The 18,873-nt window shown below is 35.8% G+C and overlaps 1 protein-coding gene across 3 annotated transcripts in view; it reads left to right on the plus strand.

The window, feature by feature from the left end:
- Positions 1 to 18,873, plus strand: part of LOC145996562 (very long chain fatty acid elongase AAEL008004-like) — a 129,444-nt gene that overhangs the window by 38,245 nt on the left and 72,326 nt on the right. The window contains exon 1 of one of the 3 annotated variants that reach the window (XM_083133066.1): positions 3,775 to 3,871. The exons of the other annotated variants lie outside the window; for them this stretch is intronic. The gene's annotated coding sequence lies outside the window, so the exon portion shown is untranslated. Of the gene's footprint in view, positions 1 to 3,774; positions 3,872 to 18,873 lie in introns of those variants that run through there. 3 annotated transcript variants of the gene reach the window in all.

Below are 18,873 nucleotides of genomic sequence, written 5' to 3' on the forward strand. Positions count from 1 at the left end.
ATTTCGTTGAATTAAACATCATAAAGTTGCCGGTAAAAAGCAATGGTAGAGCGCGAATAAGAGAAATGTTGAGTTTAGACTACGTACAACACGGGTTGAATTTAAATTGTTAAAACAATATATCTTAGCAATTTAAATGTAAGGGGTTTTTAAGACACAGTAAATAAATTTTCGAACCCGACTTCGCGACACACCAAACTCCCCCTCGGGACCCAGCAATGGGTCGCGCCCCATAGGTTGAGAAACGATGTTCTAGCTAGTTGACATGCGTTCCTGTCAATCAGCCCACCATGGGTTCTGAACGCTTGACCGTATCCACAGTCATATTTGAAACTAGCTGCGGCGCCAGTGTCGCATGTTACAACATGTGGAAGCTTATACTTCGCATTTTTTTTCGATAAACCATTTTCGAGCAGGACCACTAAAATACTAGTGCTATATAGAGGCTGAGAGACTCGAACGATTACAAGCGAATGGGACACCATGGAGCAGTATAATGCAGGATGCGAGTTATTTTCTTCACGCAAATGAGTTTTTCCAAGGCCAGGTGTAATTATTTAATTGTTGGAAATTGTCTCTCTTGCAGCATATTTTTTTAACATGAAGGATGCCGAGACAATAATGAGTACGAAGATGTGAAAAGATAATACTTTGTGTGAGGAATTTGCTAATTACTTTGTGCCCTCTTTCCAAATCAGTGCACAAAATGCATTATAATGGTATTTCACAATTCCATACCTGTTAGTTTTCCCAAGGACAATACGCTGTGAAATATCAGTGTTTGAAAGTAACCAAGGACGTCCGCAGGATTTTCTCCAGGGAGCGTCAAGGAAGGTATTTTTTCCAGGGGGGGGGGGGCAAACGAAGGGAAATTTTCCCCAAAAATAGTGTTGTTCCCTAAAAAACATTGCTTAAATTTGAATTTATGGTGTTCATGCAATAATTAACACATATAATTGTGGTTAAAATGAAATTATATGTGTGAAATACATATTTTTTGGTTTGACTTTCATTTTCCAGGGGGGGCACGCCCCCCCTTGCCCCCTTCCGGACGCCCATGAAAGTAACTAGTTAGAAGGAAGTTATTTTTTTTCTGGAGGAATCCTAACTCTAACTGGATACTCTTAAAAGTAAGGAGCAGACTTACTTTTTGCAATAGAAGTAAGGTTAGCACCAGTTACTGTTGCAGTTACTTTACGATATATAAATTAGGGATGGTGCGTATTTAATTCTAGTTTCAATACAGTCGGTTAAAACTTAGACGCTACATTTTTATAATATTGATTGACTTGCGAACACTTTGTCAACAACCAATGTTCACGGCCTAACTTGTAGGAAAATCACTTATCACATAGTGTAATTAGGAGTTAATCGAATCGATTCTTGTATATATGCTATATATAAATGTCAAAGGAGAAATCCCAAATCTTTCCCTGGGAGCTCAGATTACAAGCCCTCTCCCACTAGTTACGTCTAAGCCTTCGCTAATCCTAGATTAAAGAACTTCACTTCTCCGAAAATATGAGTACCTCTTCGAGTTTTATCGTTATCAACGATTCAAGTTCGAATTGCGCGACTTATGAAAAACACTGTAACAAAATAGTGCTGTTAGCAGCAATTTCCTGATTATATCCATGTGTGCACTCCTTTTCCCCGGTAGGATATTGATGTTACTTACAAGGCCTATTTTTTTATGCGAGGTTGCAATAATTTGTCGTTAACAGCAGACTGGTTCCAATCTGATGACTAAGTAAAATTTTTCTCCAGCTTCATTGTGTAAACATCCTTGAATATTTCCATGACGACAGTGTGCTGTAAACATCGCATTGCATCCATTTTTAATAGCAACGTTTCACCACCATGTGCACATGAGGTAACCCGACATCGATCCGTCCTTCGTGCAGAATGCGGATTGCACGATTCGACATTTGCCGATCCCGAATATCGTAAATTCCGTAAAATTAGTCCGGTCTACTTTACGCAACTGCGGACCTTCATGGCGTATCGATTGTTGTTTGATGTCCTCGCTTCGATATTCGGATGGTCTATGCTGTGTACGAATTAAGCTGGTGCTTTGTGTGGTGTTTCCTTTCCCTGATGCGGTGATTGTTTAATGTCTTTATTTTACTGTACTTCGCTTTTGTGCCACTTTTGGCTAATTTGCGAAGATGGGGATGAGTGATGATAATTATGAAATTGATGAATAGACACTCGCAAACATCTATGCCAGATCGGGATTCGAACCCGGGACCCCTGCCGCCGTAGCGCGATGTGCTAATCACTCCGCCACGGGGGCCGGCACCTTAATGCGGTGAGCCCGCTGGTGAAGCGTGTTGAGTGTAATTCTTGCCTCCTAAGCTTGTTGATTGTCGTGCTGGTGCAGTGAAACCTAATGATCAGGGAACGAGTTTATGTGTAAATACACTCCTCACAAAAGGTATGGGCTATTGTTAGAATTAGGCATTAGGTGATAGTCACATGGTAACTGTCCCTCTACTGGACGTGCTTGTGTTTTCGCCGACATATGCCACCGTGCCTATCACCTATTGCCTAATGTAACAATATTCAAAACTTGTGCATAATATAACAATATTCCAAGATTTTTGTCAGAGGTGTACATATCTTCATTTGATGCTCACATCCATGTTTTACCTTTTCGAATTGTAATGTATAAGCTCGAAAAAAGCTATTTTTATTTTCCATATTTTTGCACATATTTTACAAATTTTAATTATTTTTACATATAGTTTCCATATTTTCAAACATTTTCCAACATATAGCTATTCCATATTGATGCAATTATATCATTTTCCCTTCTTCCGTTAATACCAAAGGTTTTCCGTTCATCTGCGCTCATTTCGTACTGTATTTTATTTTAAACAATTCATCTGTTGAAATCCATTGTATAATTTAAATATGTTTCCAATATTTCATGCAACACTGAACGCAGTTTGAATATAAACATATATTCAGGAACAACAGGAGGAAATTAAATTATTTTTGTACGTATATGACGCGTTTAACTTTCATGTGCAACATGCTAACACAAAATTGTGTACGTATTCATTTTTGTTAATACATATACGTACATAACATATTATTTAAATAAATTACATAATCAATTCATCCACCTCATAACAAACCAACAGCAAAACTGGCATAAATTGTCTCTCAAACGTGCTCACTCCTTATCCTCCAAACAATTATTCATACATTTAAGACAAACCTGTTTAGCAGCAACAGTCTGATGTATAGTTGGTGTTACTTCTCTCTCTGGTAATTTACAATGCAATACAGAAAAGAAACACACTTCGAGCGAAGCGAGCGAGAAAATTTTTAGATCCAAATTTTTGCAAACTGAAAACATTTTGATTTAATATGGCGCAAATAATTTCATGGGGCGCCATGGCATTATCTTTTAAATTTTTTAAAATTTAGATCGTTCGGCTCCCAGGGTCTACGACCGCCGCCCCCTAGCTACGTTTCTGAAGTTGACGAGACTGTAAGAAAAGCAGATATTGCGCAACTGGTTTGGATACGTAATAAAGTTGCCTTCATCTTACCATAAGAAGAACTATCTTAACTTCTGCATTGGCAACACTGAACAAAGAGAACAGTTAACGCTCATGTGATACCTTGTCATATGTGCTTTTAAGAGTTCTTTGCACCTCACCGCAAGGCTTACTGTTACGTCACAGCAGAGTCCATATGGTATCGGCGCTTCACACTTGGCCGAAATTCGCGTCACCACTTTCTCGTTCAGTGTGCTGTCGTGCATGTGAGGTGATGTGGTGTGTGTAACAGTTGCTTGCGTTGCAAATGAATATCTCGTCTCGGTTCGCGTGTCGTTCGAACTCTGCTGAACTGAAAGGTAAGTGGAGTTGAGACTGCCTGATGTCTAAAGATACATGTAATGAAAATATCCATTTTTCGCAAGTAGTATTTTCTTTTGTTGTTATTACTTTGATTTTCTGCTTATTCGGGCTAATCGCAACGATGAGGATGAGTGACGATTAGGTGAATTTTGTGAAGGGAGACTCACAAACACCCATGCTCACGCCAGGACTCGAATCTGGGACGCACGTCGGAAGGACACACTAACCCATTATTCAGAACTTGGGACCCCTTCATTATTGATACTTGCGTTCAACATAAATTTCTGTAAGATGTCTTGCATTTATTTGAAAACTTGATATTTTAGTTCAGACATAGGTGTATGGGGACTGCACTGTGCTATGAGGACACGAGGCCCGCGTGAACCTATGACTGCACATTCTCGGCCATACTAGCCCAGTGGCGTATTCTCCCATGTTATTTGGTTTAACCCCGGCAAATCAACTTTTTTCATATTACATAATTTTCGGAAAATTTGAAGTTTTCGGACTTCTATATTTTGTTTTATTTGCATGCCTGCATTGGTGCTATACGTATTTCTATTATAACTAATTAATATGTAGTAAATATATACAATAAATAAGAATTGTTGTATTGTTGCTGTTGTAGTCCATGCAGTTCGTTGCACTTTTTCACTGTGTGCATCAGGGTGGATAAAAATAATGACTATTATTTTTTTAAAGAAAGTTGATTTTTTATTTAAATGTTTTTTTTTGTTGTTGTTCTTGTTGTTGTTTTTTAAATCACGCTTAAAATTGCTTGTGTGGGTTTTGGCACCATGCAATAGATATGTTTTTTTTTATAGAAAGGCTTTTTCTAGTAAACGACCCTGTAAAATATTTGAACAGTTTGATTAAAGCAAATAAAAAATGTACGTAAACATACATTTTTCTGTTTCTGATACTGTATCTATTATGGAAATATTGTTGAATGTGTTAATGAAACTACAATAATTTCATTAACCTTTCTTCCAGTGAAAATAAAACATTCTGGATGTGCTGTATAATTGTAACTTAAAATAGTAACTTAAATATTTTTATAGTCATTGCAGCTGATTTTCTTAGATTGTTTTAATGATAGTTTGAAAATTACCAGCTGATTTAAATCGCGATTTAAATCAACTTGATTTAAATCAATCCACTTTGTTGTGCATAAAGTGGACTTAAAGGAACAAACTCGGTAAATTCATGAATTTATATTAATTGAAAAAAGAAAAATACTTCTAGTAATGTAAATTAGAAAATTATTGGACAAAGTTATATCGGAAGGCTCGTGTTTTTCAAAGGCTTGTGTACTTTGCTATCAAAATATGACCTTCGAAATTTCACATTTTGTATACTTTGTTGATAATTCATAAGTGATGACTAGGGTGCGGATATATAGGCATTAGAATTTGTAAAATATTCAGGCAAACAGGGCACCAAGTGAGGAAAATAAACACTTTAAAATAGGGTGCCAAAATAGGAAGTGAGCTTCTCTTTAATTGAGTTGCACGCATATTGACTTGCAATTTTTGTATCCTCTTTTGTTTTTCTTATTCTTGCGTCTCCAATCGCGACGACGACAATGAAGAGTGGTTAAATTATGTATTGATAAAGGGATTCTCACAAAACAAGATTACCTCATACAGTGTAGTGTGGAGTGAATAACGTAGTAAACCAGGCACATACTAAAAAATACCAATAAATGGTATTTTCAGGCAAGATTATGCAAAAAAGGCACTATAAAAATGAATTATCAAGCTCGTAACAGCATACATCATCCATCTTGTCTTATCATCATTCATTCTCATCTTGACGATTAGCCAAAAGTAGCAGAAAAAACTAAATTAAACCAAATCAAATGGAAATAGCATGAAACAAATTTAAAACTTTGAACCTTATACTTTACTACAAAGGAATAAAGAGAAATGAAAATGGGCAAAATCAGCTCACGAGTGATCGATAAATTATGTGGAAAGTTATTTTTTATTATGTTGAATAGAAGTGCAGGAAACTCTGCGATCATCCTGTTTAACACAATTGCGCTTTAAGAGAGTTTTGTTAGTTTGAAAACTTACTACGTCACACAAAAAAAGAGGAAAACTGACGCTCGTGACATGTAATGATCATGTCACTGACATCGCATGTAAGTTGTCAACTTTTCATAATGACTTGACTGTCCGGCGTATGTAGCTTGATTGTATTATCAAGGATATTTGTGAACTAGACAGTTTGTCGCCGTTAAGTTACCGTGACCGATCACCATTGCAATTGAGATGGCCTTGTTCGATAGCGGATAGCATGCACGTAAAAAAAAAAGAGCAACGTCTAAGGTTGTATTTTCACGAATATGTTTGTTTACTTGCGTGCATTTGCAACCACGGAATAGGGACGAGATGTGAAAGAAACTGGAAAGTGAGGAAAAGGAGGAATAGAGAGCGGGAGAAAGGAAGAGAATAGACGGGGGTGAGATGAAAGAAGATCAAGTTAGAAAAAATAAGGAAAACGAAAAAAGATCCTCTCTCTCTCTTGATCTTCTTTCGTGTCTTTCCTCTTTCTTGATCTTCTTTCATGTGTCTTTCTTCTTTCTAGATCATCTTTCATTTCTCGTTCCTACTTCTTGATCTTCCTTCATTTTCCTTTCTTGTCTTAGTCTTCCTTAATTTCTCTTTCTTCTCTTCATATTCCTTCATTTTCTGTCCACTCTTCATCTTCCTTTATATATCTTTCTTCACTTCATCTTCCTTCATTTCTGTTTCCTTTCTTCGTCTTCTTTAATTTATCTTTCTTTTCTTCGTCTTCCTTAATTTATCTTTCTTTTCTTCGTCTTCCTTAATTTATCTTTCTTTTCTTCGTCTTCCTTAATTTATCTTTCTTTTCTCCGTCTTCCTTAATTTTCTTTCTTTTCTTCCTCTTCCTTAATTTTTCTTTTCTTCTTCCTTAATTTCTCTTTCTTCTCTCCGTCTTTCTTCATTTCTCTGTCCTCTTTTCGTCTTTCTTCATTTTTCTTTCTCTCATCTTCCTTAATTTTTCTTTCTTCTCTTCATCTTCCTTAATTTCTTTCTTCTCTTCGTCTTCCTTACTTTCTTTCTTCTCTTCGTCTTCCTTAATTTCTCTTTCTTCTCTTCCTCTTCCTTAATTTCTTTATTTTCTTCTTCCTCTTCCTTAATTTCTTTATTTTCTTCTTCCTTCATTTCTGTCCTCTCTTCATCTTCCTTCATTTCTCTTCCTTCTCTTCATTTTTCTTTACTATCTTGATCATCTTTCATTTCTGTCCTCTCTTGAGGGGGGAGGAAATTAGATCGTAAAGCGAGATAGGGGGCGAAATAAAATCGAGAGAGGAGGAATGAGATGGAGGGAGAAAAGATAGATAGATAGAGAGAGAGAGAGAGAGAGAGAGAGAGAGAGAGAGAGAGAGATGAAATAAGGAAATGAGGTAAAAAGCGGTAGAGGAAACAAAAAGAACACGACTAATCAAGAAGATAGGAAGTAAGAAAGAAGAGAGATTCTGAGAATGATGGAGGATGCTAGGGAGTATATATTAAAAGAAAAGTGGAAAAAGATTAAAGTAAAAGAAAAATGAGAAGAATAAGTAATCAATATCTGTATTCCACGCATATGTAAATTGACTCATCATCATTACTTGCTTGCTTGTTCACGCTAAGCAACACGCCACTATGGCATGCAGTGATAAACGTGCAACATTCAATGAACAGGAACTGGACAACCATGCCGCATGCACAGATTACTCCAGTACAAATAGATTTACTGGTTCCAACTTCCATTCACCACAGTGTGCATGTGGAATTCCGCTGTTGCATGTTCGGAAAAGTTTTTCATGAGTCTGTAGGAGGAGGTGATGGGAAAACTCATATTTACAGACGAGTATAACTCCGAGTGAAAGTTGTAAGGAAAGTTCCCGTATCTGCGTAAACAATCTGGAGAAGTGAAAGACCTCTCAGTGGATTCAAGGCCTGTAGTGGAGATTCTTGTGGTATGTTCCTCATCCTGGAATCTAGTGGAGATGGGATATTTATTGTACGGCTGATGCTTGTGTAAGTTTTTTTTTCTTGTTTATTTAGCAAGATTCTTACGGCTCGGCATACAGCTGCATAAATTTGATAAACAGTAGTCCGTTGACTCGCACGACTCTGGTGTATGAACCCTCTTGGTGAGCTCAACGCTTGGGTGGAATATTTTCAGGTGCGCACAGCTTCGGGAGGTCATGGGTTTTAGATTTCTCCTCTCTCTCGTTTTTTGTTTTTATGTTTCTCACTTTCATTCTATCTTCCTCTTTCATTCCTTCTTCCGTTCCCTCATTCTCTCCCGTAGTCATTCTCTTCTTTTGTCTTTCTCTTCGATCTCTTTGTTTTCTCTATCCTTTTTTCATTCTGTTTTATCTCTCTTCTTTTTTCATTCTCCCCGCTCATTATTCCTCTCTCCTCTTTTTCCTTCCTCTTACCTCCGATCTTTTCCTTTTCTCTCCCCTTTTTCCCCATCATTCTCCTATCTCCCCTCTTTTTCCTTCCTCTCCCCTCTTTTTCCTTCCTCTCCCCTCTTTTTCCTTCCTCTCCCCTTTTTCCTCCCTCTCCCCTCTTCCTCCTCTTTCTACTTTATCCCCCCTCTGTCTCTCTTTTTCTCCCTCGCTCCTCCTCCACTCTTTTCTTTCTCGTTCACCTTTCCACTCTTCTCTCTCTCTCTTTCCCCCCTTGTTTTCTCTCCTCTACACCTGCTTTTTCGCTTTCTCCCTCGTTGTGTTCTTTCTTTTCTTCATCTCTCGTTCTGTTCTTTCTCTCTTTCTTTCATTCCTCTATTCCCCCTCATTCTTCCCTCTCTTTCCCATCTCATTCTGTCTTCTTTCCCCTCGTTCTGTTCTCTCTCTATCTTGTTCTTTCCACCCTCTCCTTCTTTCTTCCTCCTCTCTCTCGTCTTCCCCTCTTTCTTCCTCCCGATTCATTCACGAATGTCCATAACGGTACCGTTTTTTAACTTTTGCTGAATAGTATTACTCAAAATCATAAACGCGACGCAAAATACGAAGAAATACGTGATGAGAAAGAACGAGTAAATTCATTATGTAGTACTTTCACTTGTTCTCACTCTGCCCCTTATAATTATCCCACGTATTAATCTACCCACTCATTACAGAAACTCACGCTTCAGTGACACTAATCACTGTTTACATCATGTTATTTTGTTGGATGAGTTATTACATTTTCGACCCGAAGCAAATTGAAAGCAAAACTGTATCGTTGTTTTGCGTGAAATGAATCAGCAGTTACTGCGATCGAAGAATTAGGAACAATCCATCACAACCGAGTGTCTTGTCCTTCATTCGTGTTTATTGAATTATTGGAAGGAGGTAGCAATCTATATACATACGGCCAACAGCAAAGTTACTAGTAGGCAACTTGTCCATCGCTATTCTCATTCTTTTATTCTATATCCTGCGTTATTTTAAAGAATAAAATTCTGATGCGAAGCAAATGTCTCTTGCTTATTGACATTTTTTATTTCAATACAGTACCATCACATTGTGGACCGAACGAAAATGGACAATTTGCCTACTATTACTTTTGCTGTTGGTTGTACCTCGCAAGATTGAGCGTGCACTCACGTTTTTCGTAATAAAGCACGAAGGTACCTGCTATTTTTCATATTTTTTCTAAACATAAATAAATTAAAGCAGCAATAATATAAAATTGAAACTAACTGCATTATTTGTGCGTTACAAAATTAACGTACAGAAATATATTGTAATTAATTAAGAAACTTCGATGTAATATGTATCACAATGAAACTTATTCACAGCAGCTTCTGTTACAATACTTGTTACAATGGGATCCATTAGTATTACCGTGCAAATTGTCCATGACTAGTTTCATTAGTTTTTCTCTTACATCCTGTGTGTTTTTAAGCGATGGATTTTTATGTACACTGGTGCAGAAGTTGTAAACAGCTTGTTTTGAGTTTTCTTTTAATTCTTGAAGCTCTTATTGGGTCAAATAAAGTGCACAAACATGGTGCTGGTATTTGCACGGTAATACTCGGGGATCCCACTGTACAGAATATACTACTTTACTTCTGGTGTGAAAGTTACAGCCTATTCTTTTTTCGTAACCGAATTAATTAATGCTCTTTAGTGCAAACAATATTTCGCTCTCAAAGTATCGTTATTAATTTTCGTGTCCAAATAGACTTTATATCTACAAAAGAAGTTAAATTTGTGGACATTTATTGGATTTTTTTTGGTTTAATGTACCCAAATTTTATCACTACTAATGCTTTGGTGCGTATACATTAGCGACATTGTGGCGGAATTTATAAGCTTAATTGCTTTGATATAGTATTTCAAATGTTGAAATATCAAGTAGCGGACCGAGAATAATGGGCTTCAATATAAAACAGTCGTTCAAGCCATAGACATGTGTAGGAAACTTGGGCCTCCCCGACGACATAGTGGTAAAGTCGTCGCCTTGAAAGCAAGGGGTTTCGGGTTCGATGCATAGGCATGCGCACGGGGGGCAGATTCTTTCCACTGAGGGAGAAGCAAGGTATTTTTCCATGGGGCATATTACGCCGATAATAAGTGTTACCCCTCAAAAAACACCACTTGAATTTGAAATTATGGCATTAATGTAACTTACTATGACTGAAATCAAATTATACGTGTGATATATGTATTATTAGGTTCACATTCGTTTTCTAAAGGGGAGGTATGACCATCCTTGCTCACCTTCCAGAGGTCCGTATCCCTACATTATCATAGTTACACCTATAAATTTAGTGTAGATGAATCTTATCGCCGTTATTAAACGATATTATGCTCTTAAAGAAAATCAAGTATTTTCAAGTCTATTAGCAACTACGGGAGAAGGGCGTGCAGTGACGCAACCACAGGGGGCAATGGGCGTTGCCCCTCCCCAATCTTGCACAGAAATCAATTGTAGGGGGACAAACGTTGAGGTAAAAGATAGCAAGACTAGTAGAATCTAAGAGTAGCAGAACAAAAGGATGCTCAAGATGAAATTAGTTTTCACGTCTTTCTTGCATTATTTCTTCTAGACGGCCAAGAGGACCTGCAGGGGGGAACAAAGGGGCAATTGCTCCCTCGATATCAAATGTTATGCAAATAAAAATAGATTTCGTAAAGTTCTCTTGCTCGCTTCGCTCGCACGATCTGCTCTTTTCTTTTCTTTTTAGCATTATCACGTTCAGAGCCGTAGCTAGGGGTTGACGGGAGTTGGCCCTGGGCGCCGAACGATCTAAATGAAAAATAAATGTAAAACAGAATCCCATGGGCCCTATGAAATTTTTTGTGCCATACTAAATCAATATTGTTTTAAGTTTGCAAAAATTAGGATCTAAAAATTTTCTTGGTCGCTTCGCTCGCACTTTTTTTTATTATTTACAATGCATTGTAAATTACCAGACAGAGAAGTTATGACTACTAATTCGGACTCTATCTGTTAAAATTTTGTCTTAAATGCATGAACACATTTATTGGAGAAAAAGGAGCGCCGCACATTTCAAAGACAATTTATATATTCGTTATGGCGCCTCTATGTTGCTGCATCATATATATATATATATATATATATATATATATATATATATATATAATATTCATCAAGACTTTTGCCCCCTTATTCAGAGGGTCTGCGCACGCCTATGATCCAGTGAAGGCACATTAGACAGTGGTGCGGATCCCACTTTAAACTATAGGCCCAGGCTCGATTAGCCTAACTCACTCACTCTCTAGCCTTATTAAACCAGAAGGTTCATGGCGGCAGCAACACAGGCCTTCCATCTCTCCCTACCCTGAGCAAGATCTATATACTCTTTTCCATCCCTACCGATTTTTTTAGGTCCATCTCAACGTTGTCCCTCCATCTTCGTCTTGGCCTTCCTACAGGTCTCTTACCATCAGGTTATCCAACAAGAATCCTGTAAACTCCTCTTTCCTCTCCCATTCGTGCCACATGGCCTGCCCACCTAAGTCTTCTTGATGTAATTATTCTAATAATAACTGGACATGAATACAAATTATGTAGTTCTAAATTATGTAACCTTCTTCACTCACCTGTCTCCTCATCCCTTTTAAGTACAAATATTTTCTTGAGGATCTTATTTTCAAATACTCTCAATTTATGTTCTTCTTTCAATGTAAGGGACCAAGTTTCATACCCATATAAATACTACAGGCGAAATTACTGTTTTGTATATTTTAACTTTTAGTTTCTTACGTATTAAACTAGAAGACAAAAGTAACATGCATTTCCTGAATTAAGCCTACTTTTTATTTCATCTTTAATATCATTTGCATTTGTTAATATTACTCCTGAGTATTTGAATTTGGAAACTGGTTCAAATGAGCTGTTATCAATAATTAGATTTCGATTATTACCTAACACTTGGTTTCGGCCTGTAAGCATATATTTAGTTTTCTCTTTGCTAACTTCCAAACCTATCTCTTTAGCAGTTTTGAAAAATATTTTAGCATTATTCTTATAACACCATTAGGCCTTGTTTCCATGATTATGAAAAACTAAATATGCTGACCAAGGCGGTAATTTATTTTATTAAAAACATAAACTAAAACGTAACGTAAAGTTTTGTACTTGATACAGAATCTGATGAAGACCTTGCTAGAAGGTTGAAACGTTACGTTTTAGTTTATGTTTTTAATAAAATAAATTACTGCCTTGGTCAGCATATTTAGTTTTTCATTATTCTTAATTGTATTTATATCATCCCCTAATAAGTCTATATCATCTGCATATGCTAACAACTGAGTCACACCATTTAATTTTCGTCCTTCGTTAGTTTCTTTTACCTTCCTAACAGCATATTCTAAGGCAGAATTAAAGAGCAATGGAGAATGCATCTCCTTGTTTTAACCCATCATGAATTGTAAATTTGTCAGACACATTAATACCCACACGAATTTTACTTTGTTTCACTGGTGCATACTTTTATCATATTAACAATCTTCTTAGGTATTCCAAACTCGACTAATATATTATATATTTTATCTGTTTTGACCGAATGATATGCTTTTTTGAAATCAATGAATAGCTGATGGACATTTTGATTATATTCTCACTTTTTCTCAAGTGTCTGTCTGATGTGAAAAATTTGATCTGTAGTTGATCTGTTACATTAAATCCACATTGATAATCACCTATAATTTCATTTCACCTCGATTAGCTTATCTGTGCGTAAAGTGGACGTAAAACAACAAATCAAACAAACAATATGTAGGAAACCTCAGATGGATGGAATCCTTCTCCTCTGGATTTGGAGATCTGTGCCTGCAAGGTAACTTAATATACTATAAGGTAGCGCCATCCGAAAATTGCCGATCATGCACGAGAGCATGACGTCATGTGGGAGGATCGGTTATGCTCGGTGCCCCTTCGGTTATGTTCGTTCGGGGCTTGGCCGAAGCAAACGGCCGCTATAATTTCTATGCGAGTTTCAGAGAGGGAAAGTGTTTCATTACTTTGAGGGGTAAATATTAATTATCATACTTCGGGCTGGTATTGAGGTATTCCTTTAATGATTAGTAACATAATTAAAACATGCTACTTTTAAAAGAGGGAAAATTGCACATGCAAACGTATTGTAAAAATTCATGTTTCTGAAACCTGATCGATATATTACAAAGAAGGTTGTCCGTGTTCCCATTAGAATTTCAGATTTCATCATTTCATAAATCGTATTATGATTTTAATAAGAAACGTTGCATGCTAAAGTAGAATTGCATAGTGAAAGAGTTACAAAGAAAGAATTGATTGACAGATTTGGTTTATTTTTGCTTTTCTGTCTTTTTTTAAATATGAAAGGAAAACCGATAAGAGGTAGTCCCCCCTCCCTTTCGATCTCTTTCTTTGTTTGCACAAGCCGGCCTCCTTGGCGTAGTGGTTAGCACATCGCACTTCAACGCCAGAGGTTTGGGTTCGAATCCTGGCATGGGCATGGATGTTTGTGAGTGTTCATTCATCATTTCATCACTCATCCCTATCTTCGCAAATTAGCCAAAAGTGGCACAAGAAGCGAAGTAAAATGAAGCAAATCAATCAATCAATATTTGTTTTCACATATACTATCACATTTACTAATTTCTCAATTTTGTCATTAAGGACAAATCAATGTCTTACCCGATTGGATTCGAATCCGGGACCCCTGGCGTCGAAGCGCGATGTGCTAACCACTACGCCAAGGAGATCGACAGAGGCCTCCGAGGTACTACGGGCCCCACAGAACGTCACAGGAGTACTATCCGATTATAAATTATGGATATTAGAGTTTGGATAATAAATAAATTATATAATATTTAATCTACAAATTAAAACACACCTGTTCTTTATTTATAGAATCTCAAGGAGAGCGATAGTTTGCCAAACTAAAAAAAAATCCTATTTTGTTCTCACGACGATAAAAATAGAAGGCATAATAAAAAAAAATTGGTAACTATAGATTGACACAGAATTGAATAAGCTGAATTTTAATGTAACTAGTTTTTATGTGATACTACTGATTAATTTTTAATTGGAGTCCAAACTTGAATATCCGTAATTTTTAATCCGATAGTAGTCAAGACCATCTTGAGATTCAGGCCGCAGCGCTCGGTCAACACGTCATCATCTGTAGGCGATCGTCTTAACGGTCGTGTAAACCCATTGTCGTATTTTTATTGTAGAGAATTAAGGTATATTAATTTATTTTATGATGTTAAATTTTGATATTTACCCTCCCGACGAAAATAGTAGAATATTGAATATTTACACTGAAATTTTCATTCAGTAAGTCACTATGGCCATAACAAAAATTCCTTCCATAGCACAAAGAAAGAGTTGAAAACCGTTAGAAACTTCCTGGCGGAAAAAATTAAGCATTGTATTTCTTTGAAAAATATTATCCGAAATATTTGTCAGCTACAGTAACACTCGTTACAGCTTTTGTATGAACTTTTGTATGTAAAAATCAATGGATTAAATCAAAATCCCACATGTTAGGTCGACCGTAAACTTGCCAAGATATCTAATCAATTAAATTTTCTTTAACTTTACCCAAAATTAATCAACCAGATAATGCAGATATTCTGTGTAGCTATACAATCTCAATACAAAAACTTAATTTCTATAACCTCTCAGCAAATGTGAAAGAAATTGGTACAAGGGCAATGTTACATTTATGTGAATAAAGAATAAAGACTAAACCTAAATCACTTGTCACATTGTAATTTCGACCCTTTTGACTTTATTGAACGAAATATAATCTAAACAAATTGAATCTTTTGATTGTCGTTAGTAGGATGTGTGACAGTTTTTCAACATTTTTATTGAAAAAAAAAACAGATTAATACTTCGATCTTAGCGTTCATTTGGAAAATAAACATTTGGAATATTTCCTTGCACTGTGTTTACACTCTGTTAATAAAATCGTGAAGAATGTTAGTGAATTATGAAACATTAACACTGATTTAATAATCAAAATTACGAACATCGAAGCTTCACAAAGACAAAAAATAGAATAACAGTTCACATGAAACAATTTTATAAAATGTATTACACTTGTAGTTCATATTAACATAGCTAGGTAATAAAATGCTTTCTGTGTGAAAACATTTGTGTTTGAAACATAAGTAATATATTCTTGGATAATTTTGCACACGAATATTTCATCAAAGTTCTTGTTACACGTCGTACCCTTGTATTTGAATTCATAACATATTCGTATCTTCCATAAGCCTTCGATTAGCCTAAAGAAGCATAAAAGCGGAGTAAAATAAGAATGTAAATGTACACATGTATCAATTTGGACCAGTTGTATAGCTTTCTTTCATTATGCATACTTTGAAACTGAAAATTTGTGTAAATTATATGAATATTTTATCGAATGCTTGCATAACAGTTACACTAACAAACTGCTTTGGTAGATATGGCCGTAATATTTTAAACGTTGACTAAATCTTGAAACAAATTATTTTGCAATCATAAGCAACAACACATCTTAACGTTGTAATTCAGATTTAGATAAATTATTTGATATTTCTAAAAAAAAAAAAACCTGTTCACAAGAGATTAAAATTGACCAAATCTAAGAGTACACTCGCATTAGATGCCTATTCCGGACACATGAAATCTTTACATCATGAACTATTTCTGTTATTTATTTATGAGTATGAATCTTTGTTACTTAAGTTGCATTTTTTCGTAGGAATCACATGGAATTGCCCTACACATTTCTCATTTTCAGCAACATCTTGAAGAAATGTGAACGTTACTCTTACCTTTTTCACCATAATTGCCTCTGCAATTGAGCACACAACACTTATACGCAATACCTTTTGTACATTTAAGCATATTTACACGTCATGTAAACTCGAATACAGTTCATAAATTTTCATTACAATTCCACATTCACTAAAAAGGTCCAACATTGATTCCCAAGAAGCAAATCAAACATGGCAGTTATCTCGCCTCCAGTTGCTGACGTTTAGTCACGTGACCAGAGCAAGCCATCAGGCTTTCAGATAGAGAAGGTAATGTAGTAGTCCGGTATAATCTATTTACAACATTTAACACAACGCAGTATAAAAGCCTAATATTTAGTTTTCTGACTGAATAGTTACTTCTTATTTATTCAGAACGTTGCAATCATTTCCAAGAACATTTCAAATTTTACATAACATCAGAAAGTATTAAAATAATACTGATATACTTAAAATCCAATTTTTACCATTCTCCATAATGTAACTTTATTTCTCAAATTATCAAGTGAAAGAAGCAATATACAATCTAGATAAAATTTTACTCTGCATTTGAAAATTACTCTAAATTCGAAAGAATCCCCAACCTTCTTCATATATTTATTTACTGTACAACAATTTACGGGTCAAAGTTCCACATGCAAAAAATTATTGGAAAGTTTTATGTGGAGGAAGAATGACGAAATAGTTTGTAAGATAGTAGTTTCAGACTTTGAAAACTCAATTCCAGTTTGTAATATGCAGATATTTTAAATTTATCTGGTTCAAATTTGGCTGCAAGTTATCGTTGTCATAGTTCTAGTTTTTCGTATTAAGAACTTTACATACACATGCGTGCAGAAGACGAGCCAAAGTATACAAGTACTAATTTCACTAACTTAACCTACTCGAAACCTACTAATTCAAGCCTATAGAAATAGATTTATGATCATACATTAAATGAAACGCTTTGAGAATATCCATGAAAATGTCTTAGTTCTTAGTTTAATTAAACAATAAAGGAGAAAAGTTACATGAACTCACAATGATTGACCGTGCAAGTGTACGAATTATTATTCGTTAAAGGACTTTGTCGCAGATTTTCCATTTCCATTTCCATGTATGTCTGAGTTGTATAACCGGAAAATATACTCCAAGGTTGATATGCGACACACATTTGTACATTAACGAAGTAACTTGCATTACACTAATCTTAGATCTTGCTCTTTTTGACAGAAATGTACTACAAAGAAATAATGTAACATCCATTGGTTTATATTAAGTACAAGGGTACAAAATTATTCACAATGTATTTGTGAAATACCAAAATTGAACAAAGTTGCAAAAAATTCAATGATGGGTGTAATATTTACTCATGCAATATTTACCATCGTGCATACAACGCTATGTAACTCGAATTGAAGATGTACTAAGTGAATTTCATTTCGAAAAGCGTGAAAGTTAGTACGCGATCTTCGAAATGCCCATTTCCGACAACGTTTTTCACAATAATGTGAACATACAAATCACAATCAACATCGATCTGTGTTAATAATTATAAATCCGACTTACATAAATGTACATAACAAATCAGTTAGGCTCACTACGTACTTCGCACTAGTTGAACACATTTTCAAGATATTGATGACTTTTCTTGTGGTACTGTCGGTTAGGTTACGTTGTAGATTTTGAACTTCTTTATTCAGTTAAAGCAGGTTGATAGAGGTTGTTTGTAATCTTTAATTTATTTGCTTCATTATGCAAACGTGTGTTTCTCCTTTGTAAACGATTGAATATGTTTTCCAACAACGAACCATTGCTTGCAGTTTGTGCATATACCTTCGTCTATATATTTTTCTCTTTTCTGGCAGCATAGTCTTTAGCTTGTTTAGGGCACGTCTCCTTATTGCATATCTTTCGTAGCGTACATCTCTGCAAACCTTATCAACACGTCCTACAAGCGAATCATATTGTGAAGATAAGTGTTTAGGAGAAATACACCATTTCCTCGATTATTTGGTACTAAAGTAGTTGGGTGTAATTTTAGCGATGGCACTGCAGTTGGCTTCAGCACGTTCTTTGGTGGAAAATACAGAAATTCTGCTTTTAGATCTCGCACATAGTCTTCTTCACAATAATTGCCACTGCACACTTGCATTTTTTTTACATTTCGTCTACAAGCATGAATCCACTGTTTACTTACGCAATTATCGACTGGAAATCTATGATATTTTATGTCAGTTCCTTTAGTTTTCTAGTTATAGTTTTCATAGCTTGCTACAGCACAATTAGATATGATTGCAGTCTACAAGTACAAACATACAACAAAAATAAATCGAACGCTACAAAATCAACAACCTGCTTGTTCCGATTTTTGCGACGTGTTACTAGCTAAATGTACCCCGCACCAAACTTACTGCACATAGCAACGAGCAGCGTCAAACCCGATCCTCCCAGATGGCGTAATTCATACGTACTTCACATAGCAACGAGCACCCCCCTGCTGTGCCTGATATCACCACTCGCATTTCCAAAGTTGAATGCATAAAGGAGTCTCCATGAGGTGTAGGGAACAGTCATTGGTTTACCTTGAATGACGATAAGTATAAAAATGAGATATGACCAGCATAAATTGAAATGCAACGGCACCTTGTAGTTGCAAAAACTCGACAGTGAAAACAGACATATTGTAATTATGCTTATGTAAATAAATCACATTTTTTTCAAAGAATCACGTTATTA

This window comes from Lepisma saccharinum, chromosome 1 (assembly GCF_977018435.1).
Source record: "Lepisma saccharinum chromosome 1, izLepSacc3.1, whole genome shotgun sequence".
In the NCBI taxonomy this organism is placed as follows: Eukaryota; Metazoa; Arthropoda; class Insecta; order Zygentoma; family Lepismatidae; genus Lepisma; species Lepisma saccharinum.